At 32.3% G+C, this 12,842-nt stretch overlaps 1 protein-coding gene across 2 annotated transcripts in view; it reads right to left on the reverse strand.

Annotated features, from left to right (window-relative positions):
- The window catches only part of Mulk (acylglycerol kinase-like protein Mulk), a 91,561-nt gene that overhangs the window by 31,004 nt on the left and 47,715 nt on the right, over positions 1-12,842 (reverse strand). The gene's annotated exons all lie outside the window — the stretch shown is intronic.

Here is a 12,842-nt window from a genome sequence, read left to right on the forward strand (position 1 = left end):
TGCAAATTTTATTGCATTTGGATAACGGACTCTGGTTTCCTCACAAAGCTATGTCATTGCTCCTTTTATATTAAAGATTTTATTGACTCATCATTTTGCATTTCTGCGAGTTTTTCTTTTTACTGCATATTTGAAATATCAGCCAAATCCACTAGCATTGGCTAGATCATCCAAGTTGGGAAATCAATTTTGTTTCAGTAACAAAATCTTTTAGATCAGCCGATAAATTTTTCAGATGATCGACAATAACAAATGTAGCGGTATCCGTCATGTCACATTTTTAGAGTCAATGAAACTAAGCAGTTCTCTTTCGACAGCCTTCTTACTTCAGTGTGAAGTATAAGTCTCATATAATCTTAATTTTATTCTTCATAAAATGCAAATTTTATTGCATTTGGATAACGGACTCTGGTTTCCTCACAAAGCTATGTCATTGCTCCTGTTATATTAAAGATTTAATTGACTCATCATTTTGCATTTCTGCGAGTTTTTCTTTTTACTGCATATTTGAAATATCAGCCAAATCCACTAGCATTGGCTACATCATCCAAGTTGGGAAATCAATTTTGTTTCAGTAACAAAATCTTTTAGATCAGCCGATAAATTTTTCAGATGATCGACAATAACAAATGTAGCGGTATCCGTCATGTCACATTTTTAGAGTCAATGAAACTAAGCGGTTCTCTTTCGACAGCCTTCTTACTTCAGTGTGAAGTATAAGTCTCATATAATCTTAATTTTATTCTTCATAAAATAACTTGAAAGACGTCCAGATTTAGCCCTAGCTTTTATAGCATTGATACACTTTAACCAGGTTTTTATGAATAAAACAATGCACAAGATGCATTTCTGGATTCTCATCTTTTATCAATTTTAAGCAACCTTTTTCAAATTCCGTGATTTATTTTATTTTTCAACCATCATATTAGGAGCACCATCTTCAGTACAAGATGTATTATATTTTTTATTAGTATGCTTTTTATATCTAAGTAATTTTTTAGCTTACTATAAATATCTTTGGAGGTAGTAGTGCTTTCTAATGATTTACAGAAGAACGTTTCTTTGGCAAAATCCGCTTTATGAATATATCTTACATGAGTAACAAGTAAGGCCTCACTGTCTCTCAAAGTTGGTTCATCCATTTGCATCGAAAATTTTCTTGTTTTCAGCTTTTCAACAAGTTGTATTTCAATATCCTTACTCATTTCATCTTTGTATTGTTACTTATTGGCATAGCTTTAACATCATCTTTTTCTAGAACAGTTTTAAATGCTGATTGTTACAACTCGAACGCAAAGTGAGCGAAAGTTTCTCTTCTGCCAGTGGCAACGAGGAGTCGAAAAACGAACTTGGAAGAGAGCGGTCGCTCACTCGATTTCTCTTGATAGAATTTGATATGAAAGGGGGATAATCCCCATCTTTTGATTTGAAATTAATCTCAAATTATGTATATATTGTAATATAAAAGATTTGTGTAAATAAAAGTCACTAAGACTTAATTGAAGTAGTGATTTGAATCGAATATACAAATCGAAAGTTCTCCCAAATAGAACTATGGATCATAGAAATAACATATTTTAGTGGTGCCTTCACCAAGGGACTTTTGGATTAGAATTTCGAAGATTAACAGATGGATTACCTGTAAACAGGTAAGCAATTTCTTTTTCTTTGAAAATTTGGAAAAAACTGAGTTTCAGTACTGTGATTAGTCAATTTTAAACATGGAAGCTTTAGACAAACTAAAGCAGAAACGTACGAATGAACGCAGTAGCGTTACGAAATTAATTACAAAAATAGAATCTTTGTTATCAGAAAATTTCGAAAACACAAACATTGAGGAATTGCAGGAGATGAATGAAATAATTCTCGAAAGAGAAAACACGTTGAAAATGTTGAATTCACAAATCGAAACTCAGTTAAAAGGTGCTAAAGAATTTGAAAAAGATATTTCTGCAAGTGATAAATACAATGAACAAATTATGTCTGCAAAGTTTAGAATTAAAATAAGATTAAATAAATGAAATGAAAATTTGTCTGTGAAAAATGCATCAGATGCAAGTTCTTTGAACACTTCTGTTTCTGAAATAAATGTATTGGTCATCGGCTATTAAATTGCCAAAGTTAAATATTCCAAAATTCTCAGGAGATGCAGGAAAATGGTTAGAAGTTTTTAACAGTTTTCAGGCTGCTGTTATATATGTAACTGTAACTGTATCTATTATTATCTTTAACCATAACTGTAATATAGTATAGACACATATAAAATACAACACATGGCACAGCTCGTGGTTGATTAAAAAAGAAAATCTTTTTTGAAGAACCATGCAGTCTCAGTAAAGATGTTCTAAACAAAAACATCATGGGAAGTTGTTTACTGTGAAATCGAAACTTATATTGCTGGTAAGTGAGTTGTTTATTTTTATTGGAAGTGGCTAAAAATACGTATATATAAATTATTTAAAGTCCTAAATTAAATATGGATGGATTAAAGCCACCAAGTAATCTAAGTTTCGAAGGAAATTTAAGCGAAAATTGGAAGAAATGGAAACAAAAATTCCAAATTTATATGTTAGCGTCTGGTGGTATTACTAAATCACCTGAAATTAAAGTAGCTATTTTATTGCATATAATTGGTGAAGAAGCACTTGGAAAATTTAATACTTTTAATTTAAGTGAAGAAGATAAGAAGGATGTTGACAAAGTAATTGAAGCTTTCGAAAATTTTTGCATACCGAAAGCAAACGAAAGTGTTGATAGACATATATTTTTCTGTCGAACACAACATGTAGGTGAATCGTTTGATGATTTCTTAACCGATTTAAAGAAATTAAGTAGCAAATGTGGATTTGCAGAATTAAAAGATAGTTTAATAAGGGATAGAATAGTAAGTGGAATTCTAAATAAAAATCTCAAAGATAGATTATTAAGGGAAGATCAGTTAACATTGGAGAAATGTATTAAAATGTGTAAAGCTTTTGAATTAGCAGAACTTCAGCTGAAAACTTTAACTGAAGAAAATAAAATAGAAGCTATCAAACGTAATAAATTTCGACCTTCAGAGGAAAAAAGTCAGCTTTGTAAGAAAGACTTTCATGTAAAACAAAGGCAACAAAGTACTAAATCTTCTTCAAACTATCAAGGAAATAAGTACAATCCAAAACCATGTAGAAAATGTGGAACTTTTCATAAGTTATACAACTGTCCTGCTTATAATAAGATTTGCTTGTACTGTAAAAAGAAAAATCACTTTTCTAAATAAAATGTGCACTTATAAAAATGTTAATGTTGTACAGAATAATTTAGAGCATGAGTTACATAATAATGGTAATGAATATATTTTAGGGTCAGTAGAAGATATAAATCCATTTTCTAAAAATAAAACCGAATGGTTTGAAAAACTAAAAGTAAACATATCTAAATATTTATTTGTTAAGTTGAATTCTGGAGCTCAGTGTAATGTGCTACCATTGCCTAAATTTAAACAATTAAATTTAAGAGAGAAATGTTTGACTAAATCAAAAGTCACTTTAAATAATTACAATGGTACTACAATTGATGTAGTTGGAAAATGTAAATTATTATGCGAGACATCGAAAGGAGACAAGGATGAAGTAGAATTTCAAGTTGTAGCATGTGATAAAACTGTTCCAGCTATTTTAGGTTTACCTACATTGCAAAAATTAAACCTAATACAAAGGATTTGTACAGTAAGTCCTGATTCTAATGAAAAGTTACCAGAACTTTTAAAAGGATATCAAGATTTGTTTAAAGGAACTGGGAATTTAACTGGATATACATATCATATTAAATTAAAACCAGGAGCTGTTGGTAAAATAGAACCCTGTAGGAAAATTCCACTTAGCTTATTAAATCCATTAAGAAAGGAATTAGCAAGAATGGAAAAAGATGGTATTATAAAGAAAGTTAACCAACCAACAGAATTCGTGAATTCATTAGTGGTAGTAAGGAAAAAGGATGGAAATTTAAGAGTGTGTTTAGATCCTCAGCACCTTAACCAAAATATACTGAGAGAACATTATCACATACCAACCTTTGAAGAAATTTCATCTCAAATGACAAATGCAAAGGTCTTTAGTATTTTAGATGCAAACAAAGCATTTTGGCAAATTAAACTGTCAGATTCAAGTTGTGAATTTACTACATTTAACACTCCGTTTGGTAGATATTGTTTTTTGAGGTTGCCATATGGACTGAGTTCATCACCAGAAGTTTTCCACAGAAGTTTTTCTGAAATTTTTAGTGATTTAGAAGGAGTTCAAATATATATAGATGACTTATTAGTTTGGGGTAAAGATAAAAAAGAACATGATTTAAGATTAAAGAAGTTGTTGGACAGAGCCAGAGAAAAGAATGTTAAATTTAATTTAAATAAATGTAAATTTGGGCTGAATGAAGTGAAATATATGGGACATATATTTTCTAAAGATGGTTTAAAACCAGATGAAGACAAAATTAAGGCTATTCTAGATATAAAACCACCAAAAAATGTGAAAGAATTAGAAACTTTCCTAGGAATGATTACATATGTTTCTAGATTTATTACCTAATGTATCAGAATTGACATCATGTTTAAGAGATTTGTTGAAAAAACAAGTTATCTGGAACTGGAATGCAACACATGAAAAAGCATTTAGAAGACTAAAAGACGTCTTGGTAAATAAACCAGTTTTACAGTATTATGATATAAACATGCCAGTAGTTTTATCTGTAGATGCATCTCAAGAAGGACTAGGAGCAGTCTTACTGCAGAATAATTTACCAGTGGCATATGCATCTAAGACATTAACAGATACACAGAAGAATTATGCTCAAATTGAAAAGGAAACTTTAGCTATTGTATTTGTGTGTGAGAAATTTCACCAGTATATATTTGGAAAAAATATTACTGTGGAAAGTGATCATAAACCACTGGAATAAATTTTTAAAAAGCCATTAAATAAATGCCCTGTAAGACTACAAAGAATGCATATAAGATTACAGCCATATCCGTTTGAGGTAAAATATAAACCAGGAAAAGAACTTTTTATAGCGGATGCATTATCAAGATCATTCACCGATAAAGGATCTGATTTCTTTGAAGGAGAAATAGAAGCTCATGTTGGATTAGTTGTAGAATGTATACCAATGTCTAATGGTAAAATGGAAGTTTTTCAACTGGAAACAGAAAAAGATGAAGAACTACAAGTTTTAAGAAAATTAATTAAAACTGGATGGCCAGATGAAAAATGTATGGTTCCAGAACTGGCAAAACCATATTTTAACTTCAGAGAAGAACTATCAGAAGCAAATGGATTAATATTTAAAAATTCCTGTGTTGTTGTACCAAGAAGTTTACGAAAAGATATGTTAAGCAGAATTCATTATGGTCATTTAGGAGTAGTAAAATGCAAGATCAAAGCAAGAGAAATATTATATTGGCCAGGAATGTCCAAAGAAATTGAAGATTTGGTACTGAATTGTCAAACACGTTTAAGTTTACAAAAAGCTAATACTAAAGAACCAATGATATCTAAAGAAATACCTAATGGTCCATGGGAAGTATTGGGAACAGACCTCTTTTACTTTCAAGGAAGGGATTATCTAATAGTTACAGATTATTTTAGCAAATATGTTGAAATTGGACATTTGGAAGATTTGTCAAGTGTAGCAGTGATAAAGCAATTGAAATCAATTTTTGCAAGACATGGTATTCCGAAAATAGTATATTCGGATAATGGTCCACAATATAATTGCAGGAAATATAAAAATTTTGCAAGAAGATGGAATTTTGAAACCAGAACTTCAAGTCCACAGTCTAATGGAATGGTTGAAAGACATATTCAAACTGTCAAGCGAATGTTAGAAAAAGCTATAGTTGACAACAAAGATCCATATTTAGTTTTACTGGAATATCGTAACTCTCCTATTTCAGATGAAATTAAGTCACCTTCAGAATTGATGTTTGGAAGAAAAGTAAATGGATTGATGCCTATAAAAGAGAATTTTGTCCAAGCTAAACGATATGAAGACCATAAACAACATTTACTGAAGAGACAAACCTTACAAAAAAGTTATTATGATAGGAATGCAAGACCATTAAAACCACTGAAAACAGGAGATCATGTTCACATAAAAGAGAAAGGGAAAAAACTAAATGAAAGAGGGAAAATTATAGAAGAAGCAGAAAGACCACGTTCATATAGGATTATAAGAACAGATGGAAGAATTGTAGAAAGGGACAGAAGAGACCTTCTTAAAGGAACTAATCAGGAAGAGTTTGCAATACAAAACAACTATGAGAATGAAGTTATAGATGAACCCGAGATACATGAAAATAGTAGGAGCACTACAAATTTAGATGTGCCTGTAAGTCCTTCAAAATCTAACAGAAGTGTTGTGTCACCAAATAGTGAAAAAGGTATAGTATCATCAAATTTTTCAAATGGACATAACTACGTCACTCGATCTGGTAGGACTGTTAAGAAACCTTATTATTTAAAAGAATATGTTTAATTTTACTACTATTATTATTTTTTATAAAAAAAGGGAGATGTTATATATGTAACTGTAACTGTATCTATTATTATCTTTAACCATAACTGTAATATAGTATAGTAGATGAGTAATGTAGAATAAACGATGCTTGTGTACATCTTGTAATCATCACTGAGCACGTACCCAACACATATAAAATACAACACAGCTGCGATTGATCAGAACAAAGCATTAAGCAAAATTGAAAAATTCATATACATGAAATCATTATTGATAGGGCAAGCATATAATGTCATTGAAGGATTTCAGTTAACCGAACACAATTACGATTCGTGTTTAGAACTTTTAAAAGAATGCTTTGGAAAACCAGAGAAAATTATCAAATCACATATGAATAATCTTTTGGACATAGAACCAGTTAAAAATTTTTCTAACTTAAATGCACTAAGAAGATTACACGACGCTTGTGAAATAAACATTCGAAGCTTAAGTAATTTAGGAGTAACTTCAAGTTCGTGTGGACACTTGTTAAATCCGATATTATTGAAATTATTGCCTCATAATTTGATTCTCGAATATCACCAAAAGCATGATCCAAATGAGGAATCTGATGTTACAGGTTTAATTGCTTTTTTGAAAAATGAAATTGAATGCCGTAAACAAACGTACGCAGTTAACAAACTGGAACTGAAATTCGTTCCATTTTACGGAAAGAATAAACACTTCGACAAGCACAAAAGTAATTATAAATACACAAACAATAAGTTTAAAGTTAACCCCTTGTTGGTGGAAGAATTATTAGCTCCAGTAAAAGAAGAAAATTGCATTTTTTGCAAAAATAACACACATAATAGTGAAAAGTGTAATATGAGAGTAAATGAAAAACAAAATATACTGCGATTACAAGCTCGATGTTAGGTTTGTCTGGCTCAAGGTCATCAATTTTCCGATTGTTCTCAGAAAAACTCTTGTGTATACTGCCACAAAAAACATAATGCAACCCTATGTTACAAAAATGAGAAAAAAACCTGAAGCATCGCAATCAAAAGGAGTAGAAAATTCAGCGTGCAATCACATTAGCATCAGTAGGAATAAAATATTTTTACAGACGGCGACAGTAGAAATTAAAAGTAGGTCATGCAATAAATTAGTTCGTTGTTTATTTGACAGCACTAGTCAACACTCATATATCCAGAAACGTCTGTCAAAACAACTGGGATTAAAAGTCGTGGGAAGGGAAGAAATAATGATTCCTACTTTCGGATCTCAAGTGCCTACCAAACAGAACTGTGTGCGAGTAGATGTAAAAATAAAAAACATTTTCGATAACCAGGAACTAATTATTCAGGTTTTAGAGACTGATAAAATATCGAGTGCTGAGCTAGACTATCCTCCACAAAATATTAAGGAGTTGTTAAAAGACAGAGGAATAATTTTAGCAGATGTTCATCGTGAATCTTTAGATAACAACAACGTATCTTTACTCATTGGAGCTGATAATTATTGGAAACTAGTAAAAGACAAAATTGAACGTTTGAACTCAACATTAGTTACAATGGAAACCAAAATAGGTTGGATTTTAATGGGAAAATTATCTGATCATATTGACGATAAGGAAAATGTGACTCATGCCGTCGCAGTGACTTCTTTATTAATTCACACATCGAAGATTGAAAATTTGTGGAAATTAGATTTATTGGGGATTCAAGATCCTGTTGAAACAAAATGTAGAAAGGAAATGGAAATTGCCGCATTGAATCATTTTAACAAAACTGTTACCTTTAAAGAGGGAAGATATGAGGTTCAGTTGCCTTGGATAATAGAACAGGCCTGTTTAAGTCAAAATTTCGATATTGCTAGACAGCGTTTAAGCAGTACGACACACCGGTGGATACAAAAGGGCAAATTAGAGGATTACGAAAATGTTTTCACAGATTGATTAAATGAAGGAATTATAGAAGTCCTGAACCGAAATGAATAATCAGTGTCACTATTTACCACATAAAGGGGTATTCAAAGAAACTTCAACCACAAAATTGCGACCGGTTTTTTATGCTTCCTGTAAAGACAAAAATTCGCGGTCACTTAATGATTGCCTAGAAAAGGGTCCAAATTTGCTCGAACAAATTATTCCTATAATTTTAAGATTTCGCAAGAGTAGAATAGGAGTTATTTCAGACATAAGAAAGGCTTTTTTGGAAATGCCAGTGAATAAGAGTGAACGAGATTTCTTACGATTTTTATGGTGGAAAGACTTTGACAAGGAGGAGTTTTTAGACATAAATGCATTGTTTTTGGATTGAATTGCAGTCCCTTTTTATTGGCTGCTGTATTAAGCCATCACATTGATCTAAATTCGTCTAAATATCCTGAAACAGCGGAAAATTTAAAAGAATCATTCTACATAGATAATTGCATTACATCTGTTCCTGATGAAGAGACACTTATGCGATTCATCGAGGAATTGAAACAGATATTAGATTCTGCATCATTCGATCTGAGAGGGTGGGAGCACACTTCTCTTTTGAAAACTGAAGACAGTATAGAACCTACTCCTGTATTGGGAATTTTATGGGATAAGGAAAATGATAGCCTTTTCTGTGAGGTGAAGACTGCTACTTACAAACCAGTGAATCTTACTAGAAGAAATATATTGTCTGCGGTACATCGCATTTTCGACCCCATGGGTTTTCTCTGCCTGATAACGCTAACACCTAAAGTACTCATACAAAAGACAAGGTTGCTAAAAATTGGTTGGGATACAAATATACCCGAAGACTTAGGAAAAGAGTTCTATTCATGGATTGATGATTTGTCACTTTTATCCAGTGTTAGAATTCCAAGGGCTTTAGTTATAAATGGAAATGAAAGTCTTAGTCTTCATACATTCTATGACACAAGTAAACAAGCCTATGGATGTGTGACTTATTTAAGAAAAGAAACAAGTGAAAATGTATTGGAGTATTTTCTTCTAGCTAAAAGTAGAGTGAGTCCATTAAGTAAAATGACCATAAATCGTCTAGAATTATTATCCTGCTGTATAGGAGTCAGACTCGCAACTCTTGCTTTACAAACATTCAAATTAGACAATGTTCCAAGGAACTATTGGACAGATTCGAGTACTGCACTTTCTTGGATCCAAAGAGATGACCATTGGGCGCCATTTGTCATAAATAGAGTAAAAGAGATACGAAAATTGTCATCGGAATCTGAATGGCGTCACATTCCAGGAAATTCGAATCCAGCAGATATACCATGAGTGTGTTCGATTAAGAGTTTTGTGAAATCTTGCTGGTGGCAAGAGCCAGAATGGCTTATGAAGAACGATGAAGAATGGCCAACTAGTGAAGTGATTACTAACGAAGAAGAAATTATGAAAGAAAAGGGAAAGAACATTATTTCGACTTTGGCTAATATCACTGCTGAAAAATAGTACCTGATTTACTTTTCACGTTACTTTAAAATTGTGAGAATGATTTCTTGGATTCTAAGATTCATAAATAATTGTAGACATGGAGGAAGAAATTATGGCAAAACCCTGAGTGTTGAAGAATTGGACGTTGCTGAGAAGAAATTAGTGAAGATCGTTCAACAAGAAGCATTCTCTAGTGAAGAACAGTTGAAGGGACATTTTACTTTCAGAGATGAAGAAGGGATTATAAGATTGAAAACGAAGATTTTGAGAAGACATAATGATGAAAACTTCCAGTGCCCCATTGCACTTCCAGCCAAACATGAATTAGTAGAAAGAATGATACAAGACTACCATTTACAACTTTTACATGCTGGTACTCAAGCTCTTTTGACCAATATTTGTCAAAAATTTTGGATAATAAAAGGAAGAAAAACAGTACAAGGAGTCATATCGAAGTGCGTTCAGTGCAAGAGACACTTGGTGAAAGTTCTTGATACAGTGCCTTGTCCTCTCCCAGATGATCGAGTCAGAGATGCTTATGCATTTGAGGTGACAGTTGTTGATGTAGTAGGACCACTTTATTTAAAAGAAAATAGAAATGCTTGGATCTTGCTTTTTACTTGTGGAGTTTAACGTGCGGTTCATTTAGAATTAATTGAAAGCTTATCGACTAATGGATTTTTTCTCAGATTTAGAAGATTCATACCACAAACAGGACGACCTAAAGTAGTATACAGCGATAAATGGTGGGGCGGCTGGTGAGAGAGACTGGGTGGGGAGGCTGGTGAGAGAGACTGGCTCAGATGATCAAGAAATTATTGAGAAGAGTAATGGGAAAAGCATTACTTTCATATGAAGAAATGTTAAAATTATCCTATGTGATGCAGAAGCAAATATCAACTCCAGACCAATAACATATGAGTCAGAAGATTCCACCGATTTATGTGCACTCACTCCATCAATGTTTATTCAGGATGTGCGAACTGAAGGTGTTCTGGATCTAGACAGTTTGGATAAAATCAACTTATTGAAAAGACGGCAATACCACCAAAAGTTACATGTGGAATTTCGTAAAAGATTTAGAGATGAATATCTTGGTATGTTAGTACATCGACCAAAGACTGTACCTTCACGAACCATCAAGAAAGGTGATCTAGTGTTTGTAGAGGACGATAAAAGGAAAAGAACAGACTGGCCTATGGATCGTGTGATCGAAACATACCCAGGGAAAGATAACAACATCAGAGTGGTGAAAGTCAAAACATCTAGTGGTGAACTGTTAAGACCAGTTCAAAGAGTATTTCCAATGGAGATAGACAATAAAGAATCTATCTTTGAGCTTAAAACTACTGAATCATCCAAATCTTCGAGACATACTGGTAAAATGAATGATTTAGTAATTGATACCAAAGACTGTGAACTTGAAAATTCTGATAAAAACATTCAGTTTAGTAGATATGGCAGAAAAATTGTGAAACCAAAGAACTTTACTTAGTTTAATTTTGTTTTCAGTACCACTATTATTTGTTTTCTTTATTCCTTTCTTTGAATTTATATTTTATATACAATTTGATTTTCCAGTTTTGTGAATAAATCACTTTACTAGTATTTTTCAGAAAAGAATTTTTTGCCTGTTGTTTAAAGAATAAGTTTGTGGAATATTAAGTAAGTTTAAAATATTCAAGATATTTGTTACGCCTAGATAAAATTGGTAGCTTTGGTAAGATTTAAATTACTCATCTTATATTCGTATTTCAATTTTCATTTCACAATTGTTTTGATTTTTTCATACTTTGTCAAAAATCAAAAGGTGGGAGAAATGTTACAACTCGAACGCGAAGTGAGCGAAAGTTTCTCTTCTGCCAGTGGCAACGAGGAGTCGAAAAACGAACTTGGAAGAGAGTGGTCGCTCACTTGATTTCTCTTGATAGAATTTGATACGAAGGGGGGTAATCCCCATCTTTTGATTTGAAATTAATCTTGAATTATGTATATATTGTAATATAAAAGATGTGTGTAAATAAAAGTCATTAAGACTTAAATAGTGATTTGAATCGAATATACAAATCGAAAGCTCTCCCAAATAGAACTATGGATCATAGAAATAACACTGATATTCATGGTTTGATTCAATTCTCCCCTATAGTACAGCTTTTCCCAGATTAAGCGATGAGTAATGAAATTTGATAAATAGCCTCAAGAGCATGATTAACAGTTGCATTATGAGCAGTAAGTAGAGACTTTAAGGAAAATTTTTGAAAAAAAGAGTAATATTAAAGTGTGAAAATAATTCAAATCTGAATTAAGATCAGCATTATGTTTCGCCTTCAAATGTGCCTCAAGATGACCTAGTTTCATTGATTCGTTGGTCATGCATTATTGGCATAGAAGGCAAAAGGTGACCATTTATTGACCGGGTACGAAACCAAATTTTAAATATACCTCCGAATACTGACGAACTTTCTTTCTTGCTTGCATCCCTCATTTCACTAAGGGCTGAAAGAAATAAATATAAGATCAACATAATTAAAGCGAAAAGCAGCAGCTGTTGCCACTCAAGGAAAAAATAATATACCGATTGCCATTTCTACAGTAAAAAATAAAATAAATTCGTTGGCTGAAATGTGCGAAAAATGTCTGGAAAGCATAATGTGTCAGTTATTTAAATGCCCTTTAAAAGCATTTAAATGTCAATGTCTACAGCGAAAATTCTTTATATAATATTTAAAATGCACTGCAATTAAAAAAGTTTTTATGTATGCATCACTTACATTTTTCTTTAATTTGGAGAATGAAAAATGTAATTTCGAAAAATTTTGACTTCCTTTGTCCCCTTAAACTCTGGAGAGTCCATTTTCGAACTGCCCCCCTTAACAGTCGCATTGCACCCTTGTGGGGCGTGGGCCCCACGTTGGGAAACGCTGCTCTAAAG

Source organism: Stegodyphus dumicola, chromosome 2 (assembly GCF_044657685.1).
Source record: "Stegodyphus dumicola isolate Sdum_Otavi_A_Nest chromosome 2, ASM4465768v1".
Classification (NCBI taxonomy): Eukaryota; Metazoa; Arthropoda; class Arachnida; order Araneae; family Eresidae; genus Stegodyphus; species Stegodyphus dumicola.